Source organism: Dermochelys coriacea, chromosome 10 (genome assembly GCF_009764565.3).
Source record: "Dermochelys coriacea isolate rDerCor1 chromosome 10, rDerCor1.pri.v4, whole genome shotgun sequence".
In the NCBI taxonomy this organism is placed as follows: Eukaryota; Metazoa; Chordata; order Testudines; family Dermochelyidae; genus Dermochelys; species Dermochelys coriacea.
In genome coordinates this window covers 13,598,207-13,615,418 of record NC_050077.1, presented here as the reverse complement: position 1 = coordinate 13,615,418, position 17,212 = coordinate 13,598,207, and the positions used below count along the sequence as shown (strand labels likewise).

Here is a 17,212-nt window from a genome sequence, read left to right as displayed (position 1 = left end):
TGATGGATTGGAGCCATAGCCCTTACATTTTTAATTATATGGAAAAAAAGACAGAGCATAAAGCATGGCCATTGGAATATGTATTTATTATTAGGGAGCTGAAGGATCAACAAAACTTACAGACAGTTACCAGGCTTGTGTCCATTTACTGAGATCAATTCCCCAGGGAAGTTTAGCAATATCAGTAACTGAGCTGAAGTAGCAGAAGAGAGCTATCAGGAACAAGGCTGCTCTGCCAGCCCTCATCATCTGTAATCAGCTTTTCTTGTTAAAATCTGAAATCCCCTTTAAGTCAGGACAATGGCAGGATCTCATAGTAAAGTAGCACTGAAGGGATATGCACCCCCATTTCACTGATGACCTGATTCCAGGGTCTGAAGCAGCATTACTTTTGGCTGACTTCACTGATGGCACAGAGAAGGAGACCCTACCAATTGAATCATATGGTGTAAGAAACAAAGTCTTTTGCCTGTATCACTAACAATTCTCTGATTTACTTTATTTCTGGTTGATTATTTTGTGGATTCCTCAGTTAGTTTCACTTTCATTTGCATTTGATTTCACTTTGCTCACTGCTGCATTGTTTTAGATGCAAAAAACTTCAGAAGAATGTTTATTTGGTTTAAAACTGTTTCTATTCTGGGTTTTTTAAAAATCACTCACTATATATACAAGCTTCTTTTCATCAAAGTGGCTCTTTCTGGTCTTGGAATCTATGAATCTTTAACAAAATCTAAATATTTGGCCAAAATTGACTCCACAATGTCCCTAAAATCTGAGGGCTGTATCCCCACAACTGAGGGGCAAAGGCAAAGTTGGTGCTGAGTCACCTTTCTGCACCATCCCTTGTTCCCCTGATGTTGGGGTTGGCCAGTGAACAAAAGGAACCTCAGCACAAGTTAGAGCAGCTATGAGTGCTGGAACAGTTTCCTAACGCCCATTCTACACTTGGCGTTGCCAGAGTACAGTGCAGTCCAAGCTCATTCAGAGAAATGAGGGGCCCTGGTACCTCGTGTTCTCTGTGGCCCCACTTCTTCCCACTTTACACAGATATTACACATATTTTCAGAACTCACTTGAGCTTAGAGCCCAAGTACAACTGTCTCCCCTCTCATTAGCATTGGCCACAGCCTCCTTGGAGGGAGGAATGAGTGTAAGAGAGCTGGCTATTCCAGCTCTACACTACCAGAGGATTCCCAGGGGATTTAGGCTGAGGACCAGGTCTTGACTGTCTAATACCTTAAACCTCCAGCTACCCTTCCCCGCTAAGAGAAGGAAGCAAGTGTCACAAAGGTGCAGAAGGAGAGTGAGAAGAAAGTCAAAAGAATGAGGCACTGGAGGCGGCTTTCTGAAAGGAACCTCAGCAGACAGCAGAGGGGAGCTATTAATACCCTGCTCCATTTTTTATTAAACTTCAGAGCTTTAGTGCGCTCATGTCAATATTACATACAGCAACTTTTTAAAATAAAATACATGACTAGAGTCACGGCACTTTTTAAAAGAACAATGAGTCAAATTCATTGCTGGGTGTATCTGCAATGACTTAATTGAGTTACACGAAGGATGAATCTGGCCTGTCCTAGTGTCTTTATGTTCATAACCTACTTCTCTGTTTCTCCAGGATGAACTTTTTGCCTATTTCTTATCCAAACATTCTGCATCTAGAAACAGTTTGGGATGGGAGGAAACAGATTCTCCCTGTTCTTTTCTTTCATATTTCTATATTTATCACCGAGTCGCTCCTCAACAAGCTGAGTCATTTTCCCTTGAGCACATAGGTAAATAATAATGTTGGCCTAATTATACCCTTCCTCAAGAAATATAAGCTACACATGTTCTATTTTTTTCTGATCAATTATTTCCACTTGGATGGCCTTGAAAGAATTCTGGTCTCTCACGGTAAGGGGTAACACGCACCCAGAGATGCCTGTAAGAATGGTATTTTGATTTTCGATAAACATTTGAAAAGATTAAAGATTTTAAAATTGTGACTCAAACACAGATTTCATCTTTAATTTATGAAAATGTATTACTAAAATATTCAAATAGTCAGACTCATTTCAAACCTATCTTGAAAACGTGAAAACAGCTCTATTGGCTTCAGTGGGATTATTTACAAACCTAAAATTACTCACATGTATGTTGGCAAAATCAGACCCCACTGGTGCACAGCACTGAACCTTTAAACAGCATTGAGTCTTAAATCCAGGGTTGTGAGTTCAATCCTTGAGAGGGCCATTTAGGGATCTGGGGGTCCCTTCCAACCCTGATATTCTATGATTCTATGAAATCCTAGTGGACAGTTTGGTGTGCTGTGCAATGGTTAGTAGCACTTAAAGGAAAAGGCAAATGAGAGAAAAGGGATGAGAGATTAATGTAAAGGAAAGAAGGTGGTATAGACCTAGGTGGAAAAGATAGTGAATTAAGACGGAGACAACAGAGGAAGAGAAAAATAATACCTTGCTCTTGCTTTTCATCTATAGGTCTCTAAGTGCTTTACTACAAAGGCATTATCCCCATTTTACAGATGGGCACACTGAGGCCCAGGAAGGTGAAATGACTTGTCCAAGGTCACCCAGCAATCCAGCAATGGATGCACAAAAGGAAAAGCTTTATTAAGGAAACTCTAAAGGGTAATGTCTTTTTTTTTTGATGAAAAATTGGTAAAAGGAAACAAAGTCATAGCATGTTGCTTTTCCTCTGAATGGAGAGGTGATAATAGTTAGTAGTGATCTGCTGATGTTGGGGCCTACACATTTAAATAAGTTTATTAATTACATGCAAAACTCATAAATTAAGAATATTAACCTTACAATTTAAAGCAAAGGTTAGATAATGCCACATTTACTGTTGCTCCGGCAACCTTAATTCTGCTCCCTTGTATAATCCCTCCCCAAGACACCAACACTCAGCATGAAACACGACATTTAGCCCAGAGTCTATGGTGTGGGGCTAGATGGCATGCTTGTGTTGATGCCCTGGGGAGGAGTTAGCATGCTGTCGACTGGTCCCCTGGAGAGGCCAGTGTCCTGCTGTAGGTATCAGGCCCTGTACTGGTGCTCTAAGGGAAGTGTCACACTGAACCTGGCGCCCTGGTGGGGAAGGCAAGGTGAATCATATTGGGCGTTGCTGCCTAGGGATGTCATGCTGTGCTCTGATGCCAGGGTCGGGTGTGTGTCACACTGTAACAGGAAGTGTCACACCATGCTCTGGTGCCATGGGCAGGAGGTGTCTCATCGTGCTCTGATGCCGGGGCGGGGGGAGAATCACCCTGTGACCAGAGGTGTCACGCTGTGTTCTGGTGCCAGGGGTAGGGTGTGTCACACTGTGATCTGGTGCCGGGGTGGGGGTTGTCACACCATGCTCTGGTGCCAGGGGTGCTGGGTGTCACACTCAGGGCTGGATTAACACAGGGGCTTTAGGGGCTGCAGCCCAGGCCCCGAGGTAAGAGGGGCCCCAGCACAGCAGGGCTCAGGCAGGCTGCCTGCATGCCGTGGTCCTACACCGCTCCCAGATGTGGCTGGCTGCTGGCATGTCTCTGAGGACCCTGGCAAGGAGGGAAGTGGCTCTGCACGCTGCCCCTGCCCCCAGCATCGTCCCCACAGCTCCCATTGGCTGGAAGCACACGGAGACACGCTGTCCCTCTCCCCCCAGGGGTACGCAGAGATGTGCCAGCAGCTGGCTGCGTTCGGGAGTGGCGTTGGGCTATGGCAGGCAGGCAGGCAGCCTGCCTGAGCCCTGCTATGCTGTGGGCCAGGAGCCACCTGTGGTAAGCGCCTACGAGCCGGAGCCTGCACTTCACACCCCCTCCTGCACCCCAACCCCCTGCCCCAGGTCAGAATCCCCTCCTGCACCCAAACTCCCTCCCAGAAAGAAACAGCTGTTCTAAGATAAGAAGTAGGCTATTTTGAATTAACTATATTTTACATGTTTTAAGACTGAAATGTAACCACAGAACTGCTTTATGCTAATTAAAAGGCAAGTTTATTATAGCGTTAACTGCCTCGATGCCATAATTGTGATTATTTTGTTTTAAATTAGGAAAAAGACTTGTACATAGGGGCCCCACAAAATCTAATAGCCCCAGGTCCACAGAAGAGTTAATCTGGCCCTGGTCACAATGTGATTGATGAGGATGTCACACTCTGCTCTGGGGCCAAGGGTGAAGGTGTCACACTGTGACTGATGAGAAGTGTCACACTGTGCTCTGGGGCTAGGGGTGTCAGACTGTGCCCTGGTGCCAGAGGTGTGGGGTGGGGAGTCACACTGTCACTGACAAGAACAGTCACACTGTGCTCTGGGGCCAGGGTGTCACACTGTGACGAGGATGTCACACCATGCTCTGGTGTGGGGGGGGGACTCACACTGTCACTGACAAGAACAGTCACACTATGCTCTGGGGCCAGGGGTGTCACACTGTGACTGACTGGGGGAGTCACACTGTGTTAGGGGTATCACCGTGCTCTGGTGCCAGGAGTGACATGCTATGATGGGGGTGTCACACCATGCCCAGGTGCCAGGGGTGTCACGCTGTGACTGACGGGGGGTTTCACACCATGCTTTGGTGGCAGGGGTGTCATGCTGTGACTGATGGGGGTGTCACACCGTGCTCTGGTGGCAGGGGTATCACACCATGCCCAGGTGCCAGGGGTGTCACACTGTGACTGATGGGGGCAGGTGTTACACCATGTTCTGGGGGCAGGGGTGTCATGCTGTGATGGGGGTCTCACACTGTGCCCAGGTGCCAGGGGTGTCACACTGTGACTGACGGGTGGGGTGTCACACCGTACCCTGATGCCAGGGTTGTAATGCTGTGATGGGAGTGTCACACCGTGCCTTGGTGCCAGGGGTGTCATGCTGTGATGGGAGTGTCACACTGTGCCGGGGTATCACACTGTGACTGACGGGGGGGCATGTTACACTTTGCCCAGGTGCCAGAGGTGTCACACTGTGATTGATGGGCGGAAGGGTGTCACAACGTGCCCTGGTGCCAGAGGTGTCACGCTGTGGCTGACGGGGGGGTAACACCATGGCCTGGTGCCAGGGGTGTCACGCTTTTGCTAACGGGGGGGTCACACCGTGCCCAGGTGCCAGGGGTGTCACGCTGTGGCTGATGGGGGGGTCACACCATGCCCAGGTGCCATGGGTGTCATGCTGTGGCTGACGGGGGGGTCACACCATGCCCAGGTGCTAGGGGTGTCATGCTGTGGTTGACGGGGGGGTCACACCGTGCCCTGGTGGCAGGGGTGTCACGCTGTGGCTGACCGGGGGGTGTCACACCGTGCCAGATGCGTCACGCTGTGACTGATGGGGGGTGTCCCACCGTGCCCAGCTGGCAGGGGTGTCACGCTGTAACTGACGGGCGGTCACACCGTGCCCAGCTGGCAGGGGTGTCTCGCTGTGGCTGATGGGGGGGTCACACCGTGCCCTGGTGGCAGGGGTGTCATGCTGTGGCTGATGGGGGGTGTCACACCATGCCCAGGTGCCAGGGGTGTCACGCTGTGATTGACGGGGATGTCACACTGTCACCTGGTGCCAGGGGTGTCACGCTGTGGCTGACGGGGGTGTCACACCGTGCCCAGGTGCCAGGGGTGTCACACTGTGACTGATGGGTGGAGATGTCACACCGTGGCCTGGTGCCAGGGGTGTCAAGCTGTGACGGAGGGGGGGGGTCACACCATACTCAGGTGCCAGGGGTGTCACGCTCTGACTGATGAGGAGGGTCACACCGTACCCAGGTGCAAAGTGTGTTACGCTGTGGCTGACAGGGGGGGGTCACTCTGTGCCCTGGTGGCAGGGGTCTCACGCTGTGGCTGACGGGGGGGTCACACCATGCCCAGGTACCAGGGGTGTCACGCTGTAACTGATGGGGGGGTCACACCGTGCCCAGGTGCCAGGGGTGTCACGCTGTGGTTGACGGGGGTGTCACACTGTCACCTGGTGCCAGGGGTGTCATGCTGTGACTGATGGGGGGGTCACACTATGCTGTGGTGGCAGGGGTGTCATGCTGTGACTGACGGGGGGGGTCACACTGTGCTCTGGTGCCAGGGGTGTCAGGCTGCGGCTGGCGGGGGGGGTCACACCGTGCTGTGGTGCCTGGGGTGTCAGGCTGTGACTGATGGGGGGGTCACACCATGCTCTGGTGCCAGGGGTGTCAGGCTGCGGCTGGCGGGGGGGTCACACCGTGCTGTGGTGCCAGGGGTGTCAGGCTGTGACTGATGGGGGGGTCACACCATGCTCTGGTGCCAGGGGTGTCATGCTGTGACTGACGGGGGGGGTCACACTGTGCTCTGGTGCCAGGGGTGTCAGGCTGCGGCTGGCGGGGGGGTCACACCGTGCCCAGGTGCCAGGGGTGTCAGGCTGCGGCTGGCGGGGGGGTCACACCGTGCTGTGGTGCCAGGGGTGTCAGGCTGCGGCTGGCGGGGGGGTCACACCGTGCTGTGGTGCCAGGGGTGTCAGGCTTCGGCTGGCGGGGGGGTCACACCGTGCTGTGGTGCCAGGGGTGTCAGGCTGTGACTGATGGGGGGGTCACACCATGCTCTGGTGCCAGGGGTGTCAGGCTGCGGCTGGCGGGGGGGGGTCACACCGTGCTGTGGTGCCAGGGGTGTCAGGCTGTGACTGATGGGGGGGTCACACCATGCTCTGGTGCCAGGGGTGTCAGGCTGCAGCTGGCGGGGGGGTCACACCGTGCTCTGGTGCCAGGGGTGTCATGCTGTGACTGATGGGGGGGGTCACACCGTGCCCAGGTGCCAGGGGTGTCAGGCTGCGGCTGGCGGGGGGGTCACACCGTGCTGTGGTGCCAGGGGTGTCATGCTGTGACTGATGGGGGGGTCACACCGTGCTGTGGTGCCAGGGGTGTCAGGCTGCGGCTGGCGGGGGGGTCACACCGTGCTGTGGTGCCAGGGGTGTCAGGCTGCGGCTGGCGGGGGGGTCACACCGTGCTGTGGTGCCAGGGGTGTCAGGCTGTGACTGATGGGGGGGTCACACCATGCTCTGGTGCCAGGGGTGTCAGGCTGCGGCTGGCGGGGGGGTCACACCGTGCTGTGGTGCCAGGGGTGTCAGGCTGCGGCTGGCGGGGGGGTCACACCGTGCTGTGGTGCCAGGGGTGTCATGGTGTGACTGACGGGGGGGGTCACACCGTGCTGTGGTGCCAGGGGTGTCAGGCTGCGGCTGGCGGGGGGGTCACACCGTGCCCAGGTGCCGGGGTGTCAGGCTGTGACTGACGGGGGGGGGTCACACCGTGCCCAGGTGCCGGGGTGGGAAGTGCCAGGCTGCGCGCTGGGGCCGTGGGAGGGAGCCGCGGGGGTCGCTCCGCCCCGCCAGGGGTCGCTGTGACTCGCTGCGCGGCGCCTTGGGCGGGGAGTCGGGACCTGGGGGGCGGTGGCTCCCGGCGGCCCGTAAAGGGGGGGGGCGGGGCCCCGTCCGTGCCGCCGCCGCTCGGTCCCTCCTGCCCGCGCAGGTAACGGCTCGCTGGGGACGCGCTCGCCTGGCGAGACTCAGCCCGGCCCCCGCGCTCCGCGGAGCCAACCCCCCTCCGCCGGCTCCTGCTGCTCTCACGGTGGGGGCCGACCCCCCCCCGGGCGCTCTCCGGGCCCCGCTGCGGGGCCCCCGGTGTTACCTAGCCCGGGGGGCGGGGCGCTGAGTCCGGTACAAGGGGCCGCCCCTCAGTGGCTGGGGCTCTCCCCCCCCCCACCCCACCCCACCCCCTCCTGGGGCACGCGCTGCCCCCTCCCTCAGCCCGCTCCACTGAGCACTTACCGCCCCCTGCCGCTGCTGGGAGGAGGCCCCCGGAGGGGGGGGGCGGGAGTGACGGACGGACCGAGATACGCTCCAGCAGGGGCGGCAGCCGCTGCCTTTGGCTCCTCGGCGCTCCGGGGAAACCAGCCCCAAGCCAGGCGCCTGTGCGGCGGCGGCGTCGTCGGGGCTGCCGCTGGCTCCTGAGCCGTAACCCGCGTAGGGCTGGCGGGCGGCTCAAGGCGTCCCCTGGGTCCGCTAGGGTGAGCGGACAGCAAGTGTGAGCCAATCAGGCAGCGGGGTTCGGGGGCGGGGGGGGAATAGGCTTCTCTCTAAGCAAAAGCCTCCAATATCAGCCCTGTCCCTATAAAATCGGGACATCTGGTCACCCTAGGGTCAGCCCCTGCGCTCGGCCAGGGCAAGTGCTTGTCCAGCGTGTGCTTCAACTCCCCCCTCTGAAGGGAGGTCCACAGCCTCCCGTGGATGTCTCTTCCCGGTCTGAACTCTCTTCCTACAGCCGTCACAGCGGTTTTTCTCCTAGCTAACCTCTGTCTCCCTTGCTGCGAATTAAGCTCATTACTTCTTGTCCTGCCTTCAAAAGGCATAGGAAACAATTGATCCCTGGGCTCTTTCTAACAGCCCGGAACGTGTGTGAAGACGGTGAGTAGGGTCCCCTCTCACTCAGTCGCCTTTTCTCAGGATTCAATGGGCTCAGTTTTTTTTTAACCTGGCCCCATAGGTGAGGGTTTATTAAACTCTTTTATCGTTTTTGTTGCTCTTCTCTGGACTCGCTCTCCGGTGTGTCCACTTTTTTCCTGAAGTGTTGCACCCTGAAGTGGACACAGTACTCCAGCTGAGGCCTCACCAGTGTAGAGTAAAAAGAAAAGGAGGACTTGTGGCACCTTAGAGACTAACAAATTTATTAGAGCATAAGCTTTCGTGAGCTGCAGATCACTTCATCGGATGCATTTGGTGGAAAAAACAGAGGAGAGATTTTTTTCCACCAAATGCATCCGATGAAGTGAGCTGTAGCTCACGAAAGCTTATGCTCTAATAAATTTGTTAGTCTCTAAGGTGCCACAAGTACTCCTTTTCTTTTTGTGATATACAATTTGTTAGTCTCTAAGGTGCCACAAGTACTCCTTTTCTTTTTGCGAATATAGACTAACACGGCTGCTACTCTGAAACCTGTCAGTGTAGAGTAGATACCGTTGGGGCCCTGCACTACCATGTGGGGGAGGCTGCTGACAAACGATGAGGGAGGGGCATGCACTTATCCCCATCCCCTGCCAGTGCCGATACTGCCTTACAGGAGCTTGCCCTGCTACCAGTGTGTGTCTGCACTAGTGCTGCCTTTTTGTTCCAGCCAAAGATGGAGCTGTTAGCAATAATGGGATTTTTTCCAGGGAGGAAAAAATGGCCAGTGTTTAAATAGGTCTAGAGTCTAACATTCCCAGATGGAGTTTAGCAGGAGCTTCTGAAAGCTATTATAATACATTTATCTATTACAACTTGTACTTTACATGTGTGTAGGTGTAAACTGTGATCAGATTATTTTAGGCATGGCAGTATCGTGGGCAGAGCCAGAGAGGCACAGTTATTAGCAGGGCAGAATATAACATGTTGGTCACAGCATTGGATTAAGAAATAGGAAATATAAACCTTACAGGAAGACTTTAGGGAAATTGGCTTATTAGGCCAGATTTTGATTGTTCCTGTAGATACAGAAGTTAAACCACTGTAAAACTGAAGTGAGAGAAATCAGAATCTGGTGCATTGTTGTAGGAACTTGTTGCACGTGGAAAGGCCATATTTTCTTGGACACTGAAGTCTTGTATTTGTGTCACACAGGCAACTGCTAAACTAGGAGCTTGGGGTGTGATTCCCAGCTCTCACAGACATATGCACACTAGCTCTCTTTGAACTAGTTGCACTAAAGTAGTAATGACAGGTTTCAGAGTAGCAGCCGTGTTAGTCTGTATTCGCAAAAAGAAAAGGAGTACTTGTGGCACCTTAGAGACTAACAAATTTATTAGAGCATAAGCTTTCGTGAGCTACAGCTCACTTCATCGGATGCATTAAATGCATCCGATGAAGTGAGCTGTAGCTCACGAAAGCTTATGCTCTAATAAATTTGTTAGTCTCTAAGGTGCCACAAGTACTCCTTTTCTTAAAATAGTAATGTAGCTGTAGTAGCATGGCCAGTGGCGTCACAGGATAACCGTCTCAGTATATACCCCCAAGGTTCCAGCAGGTTTGTACTTGACTAGCCTGTGTTACCACTGCCAGTGCTGCTGCAGCTACACTACTATTTTTAGCATGCTAGCTGGGTGGTATGTATGTCTACAAGAGTTGGCGATCACACCCCTATTTCATAGAGTTGACATAGCCTGCTGCTGTATACCCTAACCTGAACTAGTACTCCAGCATGGTGTTAGTGCTGCGCTGCACTGCTTGCTAGAGTTGTTTTGCTTCACTTTGCTATTTTTAATGCAAAGTTCAACCAACATAACCATTTTTGATCAGATGACGGGGTAAGAAAAGGTGTGTTTTTTATGTTGGGATAAATTAAGCTTGTGAGCAGTCTTGAGGTAAAAACACAGTAAAGACAAAGCAGTGCAGTTTTACTGTGAGTTAAGGTAGGCACTACAGTTTTACCACAAGGTCAATCATGGGTGGAGATTAAAGTGCCCTGTCTTCACTGTGGTTTTTACCTTGGGACCATTCATATGCATTACTTAACCTGAGGTAAAAATCCACCTTTTTTAGTTATGAAGACAAGATATATGGCTATTAAAGCTGGTGTCCTAGCCAAATTCTAGTATGGACAACTACATTTGTTTACCTAAACTATCCCCAGAAGCTACATTTCCTATGCCAGTCTTGCAATTTCATTTAAATGCATCATAAATACACTAAATGTGTGCCATGATTAATATCTGTTTCAGTAAGAAAGCAAAAAACAACGAAATTTGTTTTGTCAGATATGTATAGACAAGTTAAAGTACTAATGTCTCTTCAACAGATGCCAAACATTGTTTTTCAAACCAACATTTCAGGAAGAGGAAATGAAAGTTTTCCTAGATAAACATGTTCTTACTTCTACCATTAGCCAGAGAAGGTGCAAATTAAAATATTTGCACTAAACGTATACTTTGAAACATGTTTCAGAATTAAGGTCTTGATTTTATAATTGATTACATGTGGGAATGCCCCTGTAGGGAGCCCCATTGAATTCAGTGGGGCTCTGTTCAGATAATGGGGTGCTGTGCACAGTCAATTGCAGGACTGAGGTCAAACAGAGTAAACTTGAGACCTTCTCAATGCTAATATGTAAAATAATATTTTGGCTGTTGTTTAGGGACAGTCTTTTGAAAACTGATGATTTTTCCCCAGGGCAACAGAGATTTCTATTTTTATAATTTTTTTAAAAGGGGGGGAGGGAGATAGGGAGTACTGTAAACTGCTTATTTAATCAATGCTAAGCTAGCTCTGCATATGCACAGTGACAACATGAGCACAGCTTTGTTAGGAGTGTCCAGTGTGTCCTTTATGCTTTAAAATATTTTAATTCTGCAAATTGTGATACTAAAAGTGAAGGAGGAGGAACAGCTTTTGAAGTATATCTTTAATTTAAATCTAAGCACACACTTGGAATATAAAATACTCCATGTAAACATATATGTTTTACTTCTTTGGAACTTAGTTCCAAAGGTTAATGTTTCAGTGGTTAGGGAAATAATTAAAAATTAATCTTACCTTCCAGTTTCTTCTCTAATGTATGGGGACACTATTTACTCGTCAAAATGAAACTCTTTGCTGATTTTAATAGAGAAAAAATTCCAGGTAGAAACATTGCCTTTGCAAGTAATCTGCTTAAAGAGAGCTTTGTTTGCTAACCTTGTAATCAGTACGTCTTTCATTCTATTTGCATCTGTACGCTAACAAATCATGCTGGTACCTGTGATGTTTTTCTGCCTTTACTACTTCATTGTCATGGGATTAAGAGCTAATTTAAATAGTGCTACAACTGGTATGTTTGGGGGTGGGAGTTTAGCTGTATTATAAAAAGCAGAAAATTGGATCAGGCTTACCTTTAATTTGTAAAATGAAGAGATAAATGGTGAAAATTTAGGTCTTCCAAATTGTTTTGCCAGATACTTGAAACATATATTTTAGAAATCAAGTGCTGTGCGTTTTCTTTAGTATAAATTTTATTGAAAAATGGTAGTTAAATCAATGTTAGCATGCAATTATAAATAAAATACTGGACAAGGTCTTTAAATGTGAGCCTGTCGATCCCCTTTTATGGGGAGAAACTAATGGGTTAAATGTGTGTGGGCTGGCTAAAGTAGCAGTGTCCAATAAATTCAAACTCTGCCTCTGACTGACAATAGGAGCTTTGAGAGGCTGGATCAGATTAGTCTGATCCTTCCTGCTTTGTTGAGACTGGGAAGCCATTTTGGGATTCTGCGGTGTGGAATAGAAAATAATGTGCTGTCAACTTGCAAACTTGCCTTGAATTGTTTTGACTGGGATTGCTGGACCTCGGAACAGAATGCTGAAGCATATAATCATTCTAAATATGTGAAACGGATGACTCAGGATTTTGGATATATAGGTTTGATGCTATGCATTTGCTGCTGTTTTTTGTTAAACTGTAATATAAATTGATAGATTTTGGAGCTTTATCTAGGCAAACTGTAAATTAGTTTGTTTTGAAACTACTTGTTTTATCACACGTTAACCTGCTTAAATATCTAATTCTAGTGAGCCTTCAGTAGACCACTGTACCTCTTTAAATGAAGAGGCCTGGTTAGATTCATGTGCAGCAAATTCTGCTTGAGTTTTTAAATCACTGTCTAATCTGAAGGTTCCAGTCTGTAAAAATGATTCAATGCACTTTAGCTATGACATGTTTTAGATTCTCTGTGTGTGTAAACAATGAGAAAACACGTTTGTTGTCTTAATACAACTGAATTTGTAGCTATTTTCTGTTCAGCTCCTTTTTATATATACAGCATTTTTATCTATTTAACAGAGCTGGTTTTAAGTAATAATGTTACAGTTTGGCAACTGTCGAGTGCATCATAGTACAAATTTTTACATGTATAAGATAAAGTCTAATGAAAGATGTTAATATTGTTAGTATTCTCAGAGCCTTTTTTAAAAGAAACAATATATAAACATCCTTCATAAAAATATGAAGAACTTTTTAAGAACAGATATTTTGTATTAAGTGTGTTTGACATTTGCTTGAAGCTCCTTTGCTTTTCAGCCTGTTTTAGGTTGGTAGTTTTGGGGATATGTGGGGAAGACATTGCAAACATTCAAGATACACTCCATGGAAGTAAATACAAAGTTAATGTAATCACTTATATAGGAATTTCAGATGGCTAAATTCCTACTCACTAAATATGACTATTAGTATTAAATGCTTATTGTGAACAATAGCAGAGTTTCAAGTTTGAAATAAGTAGAAACAGTTGGTTACTAGGAATTGTTACATTATTTAATATTTATAGTAATCAAATAAGAGCCCATGGTCTAGCAAAGCTTATTTGGAGTTTATGGTGGTAGCATGTTTTCTATATGAATAATTTAAATGAGTTTGTCTGCCTTCAAGTGTAGAGTTTAAAATAGCAGATTCTGTTTACAGTAATGCTGTCAAATCTTATTCTGTGAATTTTGTAATCTCAAAAGTGAGACCCGTTTTCTTACCAAATCCAATTTCCCTTTTGTAATGCATCAGAATGGGTTTGCTCTTACAAGGCCGCCAGCATTTGTCCAATGTCTTTTTCCAATGAAGACGTTGTTGTTTTTTTTCCCCCACTCCTGAATGTTAGAGAGGAAGGATGGTCCGATGGTTAAGAGAGTAGCCTGGGAATTAGGAGACATGAGTTCAGTTCCCTGCTTCAACACAGACTTCTTGTGTGATGTTGGGAAACTCACTTAGTTTCTGTGTCTCAGATCTCCATCAGTAAAATGGGTTGTTTGTGAGGATAAAAAACTAAGACAAGATTAAAGCACTCAGACACTATTGTGGAGGCCACATAGGTACATAAGTCACAAATGACTGTAAGTTGGGGCTCATCCTAGTCCCTGTCACGGTAAGTGCACTGTGAATGCGAGGTGCCCTGTGCTTGTCATGACAGGTTTGTGCTAAAAAGCCAGTACCTATGGGCCTTGTCACCTTTATTAAAGGAGGGGGTAAAAAAGTCAAGGGGTGAAATCATGGGCCGGCTGAAGTCAATGGCAAAACTCTTATGGCTTCATTGGGGACAGTTCATTGAATATGTCTATGGTTTTGAAGCTATGGAAAAACGAGAGTTATAGTTCCCCTTTGGGAAGAGAGGCCTCTTAGCACAAGGTAGTGGGTAGGAGCATGATTCTTTAATCATGCTCCTGGCCTGACAGTTTTGGATTTGCCCACATCTGCAGCCATCTGTACAGAGGAGTTGTCCCTCTGCAGTGCTTCTAGAACTCGATCTCCTCCCTTGTAGCATAGCTAACTCAAGGGTTTTGTTATCGCCTGTTGTCATAGCACCCTCAGGGCTCATTACACTACTAACTCTATTGTTTTGCCATGGGATGATGCCACTTCAGAAGATTATCTCCTCTCCCTCAAAACCAACACATTTCCAACTGGGTCCAAGAGGAGCCAGGGTCTTGCACTATGAGATTGAGGTGTAATAACGGAAGTGGTGTGTGGAAGCTATGCAGTGTCTGCTTGCACCCTATTTGGCTGAAATTTATGCTTTGGTCTCTTACTTTCCTGTACTCTTAAGTTACCTCACAAACCTAGTTTGGGTTTTTTTGGTCCTTTTGTAAATAACTTGTTTGTTCTTATAACCTGTGGATCTCATTGCCAGGGGATGTTGTGAAGGCAAAAACTATAACTGTTCAATTAGGTAACTTTAATGGAGGATAGTCCATCAGTGGCTTTTAGCCAAGATGGTCAGCGATGCAACCTCATGCTTTGGTTTTCCCTAAGCTTCTGACTGCCAGACGCTGTGACTAGATGATGGGATGGATCACTGGATAATTGCCCTGTTCTATTCATTCCCTCTGAAGCATCTGGTATTGGCCACTGTCAGCAGACAGGATACTGGGCTTGATGGATCATTGGTCTGACCCAGTATGGCCTTATGTTCTTTCACTACTCTTCTCCATCCCTTCCTACCATTCTAACAGACTTTTAAAGAGAGGAGGATGGACAATAGAGGCAGAGAGAGTCAGATCTTGGGCCTACTAAACTTGATAATATTCATTTAAGCAGCTAAGTATTGTGAAAAGCTTATACTTCGTGTCTGCTGCATTCCCTCATGACACATCAACTTGAAGTCTAGTCAGTATAAACAGTTAAAAGTAGGTTCCTTTGTCAGTTTTGTAGCCTCCTTTATTAAAATGCTTCTTTTTTGCTCGTGTTACTTTGTGCAAGATTCACCGGAACATAGGGAACTGACTGTGTATTTGACAGCACTCTGCTATATAAAGTGAAGAAACTGAAAAAACAGAACATTTCTCCCTAATCTTTCAGTTACAGTAGTTTTAAGTGCCGCTTGTAACAATAGTGGGTAAAACATCTTCAAACAGGCATATAACAATATTTTCAAAAATTGTTGTCTAACGGTAGGCTCTTAAAGTAGTTACCTGATATTTTTTTTTTTTTTTTCCAAAATTATTGCTGTGTGCTTGGCACTCCTGAAAATCAAATCATTCCATATTTTGGTACCTAAATCAGTTAAATTTCTAACTTTAGGAACTCACTTTTGAAACTATAGCGGTGACTCTTATACTATAGCTTGTAAGCAGAAGAATTTTCTTAAAGCTTAGTTTAATATAGTCAGCCATTAGAACTGCTTTGTACTTGCTCCTAATTTTTGAAAACATTACTGATAAAGAGGCATACCTAATTTCTGAATCCCCCTGTTGTTGGACTAACATTCTAAACTTCATTTTGAACTCAACAAACTAAGCTAAGTCTCTAGAGACTTTTTTTTTTTTTTCTGCTGTTACCAGGCAGTTAGATGGTGAATCTGTGATTGGAAGTTGTGTTAGTGATTCAGTTGCCCTGTGGTAACATGAGAACCAAAGGCCAGATGACCTTAGTATACATGCACTTGCTTTTTTTTAATTAGCAGAAATATAAAGGAATACAATTTAGTACTGATGATCTTTCCCAAAGTGTCTTTCTTCTCACAGAACTTTTTTAAAGGAATCGGAAATTATCTAAATTCTATCTATTTAATTTTGTTTAAAAACTGAAAAGGGGAAACTGAGTAGGTGGAGGTGCAGAAGAAAGGAAATCTAATTGATGTTACTATGGGTGAAAGACTGGTGGGGGAACTTTCAAAGGTGCAAGAAGGGAGTTAGCCACCCACGTCCTATTTGTGCCTTTTTAAAATCTGTCCCTTGTAGTCTATCATTCTAGGTGGAGGAACACTGGTGGGTATCAGGTGCCTGAAATGAGCTGAGCTTCCAGGTCAAAATGTGATTTGTTGATGAAATGCTCCTTGTAAAGTACCTGTACCTTTTGGTCCACATTCAGCCCCAGTGGCAAATTGCAGACAGACAAGTGAGTTGTCTGCAGTTTTAAGGTCTTTCTGTAGCTCTTGTTGATTCAGTACAGTAGCCTAACAATGTAAGTAGAATGGGGCTGTGTTGTTAAAGATGTTCTGCAGAAAGGGGGAGGGTGTGTGTGTGTGTGAATGGGATTATGCTTTGTTCCTACTTTCTCAAAAAAAAAAAAAAAAAAAAAAAGTCTTTCAGACCTTGAATCTTCTTACATTCGATTTTGTCTGTTTTGGAAGACTGATTAGAGAGTTCCTGAAAACATATCATGAAGACTGAAAGCTGAGCATTTGGTAGAGAAAGGGATCCATAATCGGTCTCTGTGGGGTGTTCTTGTAACAGCAGTTTAATTCCATGGTTTATGAAATTTTGAAGAGAATGTCGGGGTAAATATTCAATACCTATGCTTCAGTTAGAGTGTGAGAACAACAATACACCTGCTCTGAGACATCCAACAGGAACCTCAGCAAAATCAGGGATGAGTGGACTTGATATTCTTGATGCTTCTTTTGGGGGGGGGGGTGAAATGCTTCAGGCATTCTTTATACATAAAAAAGAAGCAAAGGAGAGCACAACTCCAATTTAAAAAAAGTTTTCTGTGCAGAGATTTATCTCCCTCTAAATAATATGAATAGTAAACAAGGAGCACTCCAACACCCAACATTGTAGGTATTAACTTCAAAGATCTAGCTGGGGGGACTGTATAGAATTTAACCCTCAGGCAAAGTCCCTTTCTACTCATCCAAAACAAAGTAACACCTGAGCAGAAGTACATCTCATGATTGTAATATGGTTTGATTTATCTGCACAGGGTGGATTAAAATGTCCTAATTTGCTTCAGCCAAAATAGCTTCCCTTAGTAAAGGGACAGAACCAACTTAATCACTTGTCTATTCTTTATATC

General features: G+C 47.0%; 1 protein-coding gene and 1 long non-coding RNA gene across 42 annotated transcripts in view; one reads left to right on the top strand and one right to left on the bottom strand.

Moving 5' to 3' along the window:
* The window catches only part of LOC122456147, a 49,520-nt gene extending 41,542 nt beyond the window's left edge, over window positions 1-7,978 (bottom strand). Inside the window, exon 1 of the long non-coding RNA XR_006274836.1 lies at window positions 7,759-7,978. This is a non-coding gene — a long non-coding RNA (uncharacterized LOC122456147). The remainder of the gene's footprint in view (window positions 1-7,758) is intronic.
* The window catches only part of SUN1 (Sad1 and UNC84 domain containing 1), a 60,088-nt gene continuing 50,244 nt past the window's right edge, over window positions 7,369-17,212 (top strand). For 3 of the 41 annotated variants that reach the window (XM_043494094.1, XM_038419266.2, XM_038419228.2), the window contains exon 1: window positions 12,162-12,355. The gene's annotated coding sequence lies outside the window, so the exon portion shown is untranslated. Of the gene's footprint in view, window positions 7,460-12,096; window positions 12,356-17,212 lie in introns of those variants that run through there. The other 38 variants (XM_043494097.1, XM_043494098.1, XM_043494081.1 and 35 more) reach the window with 30 other exon arrangements.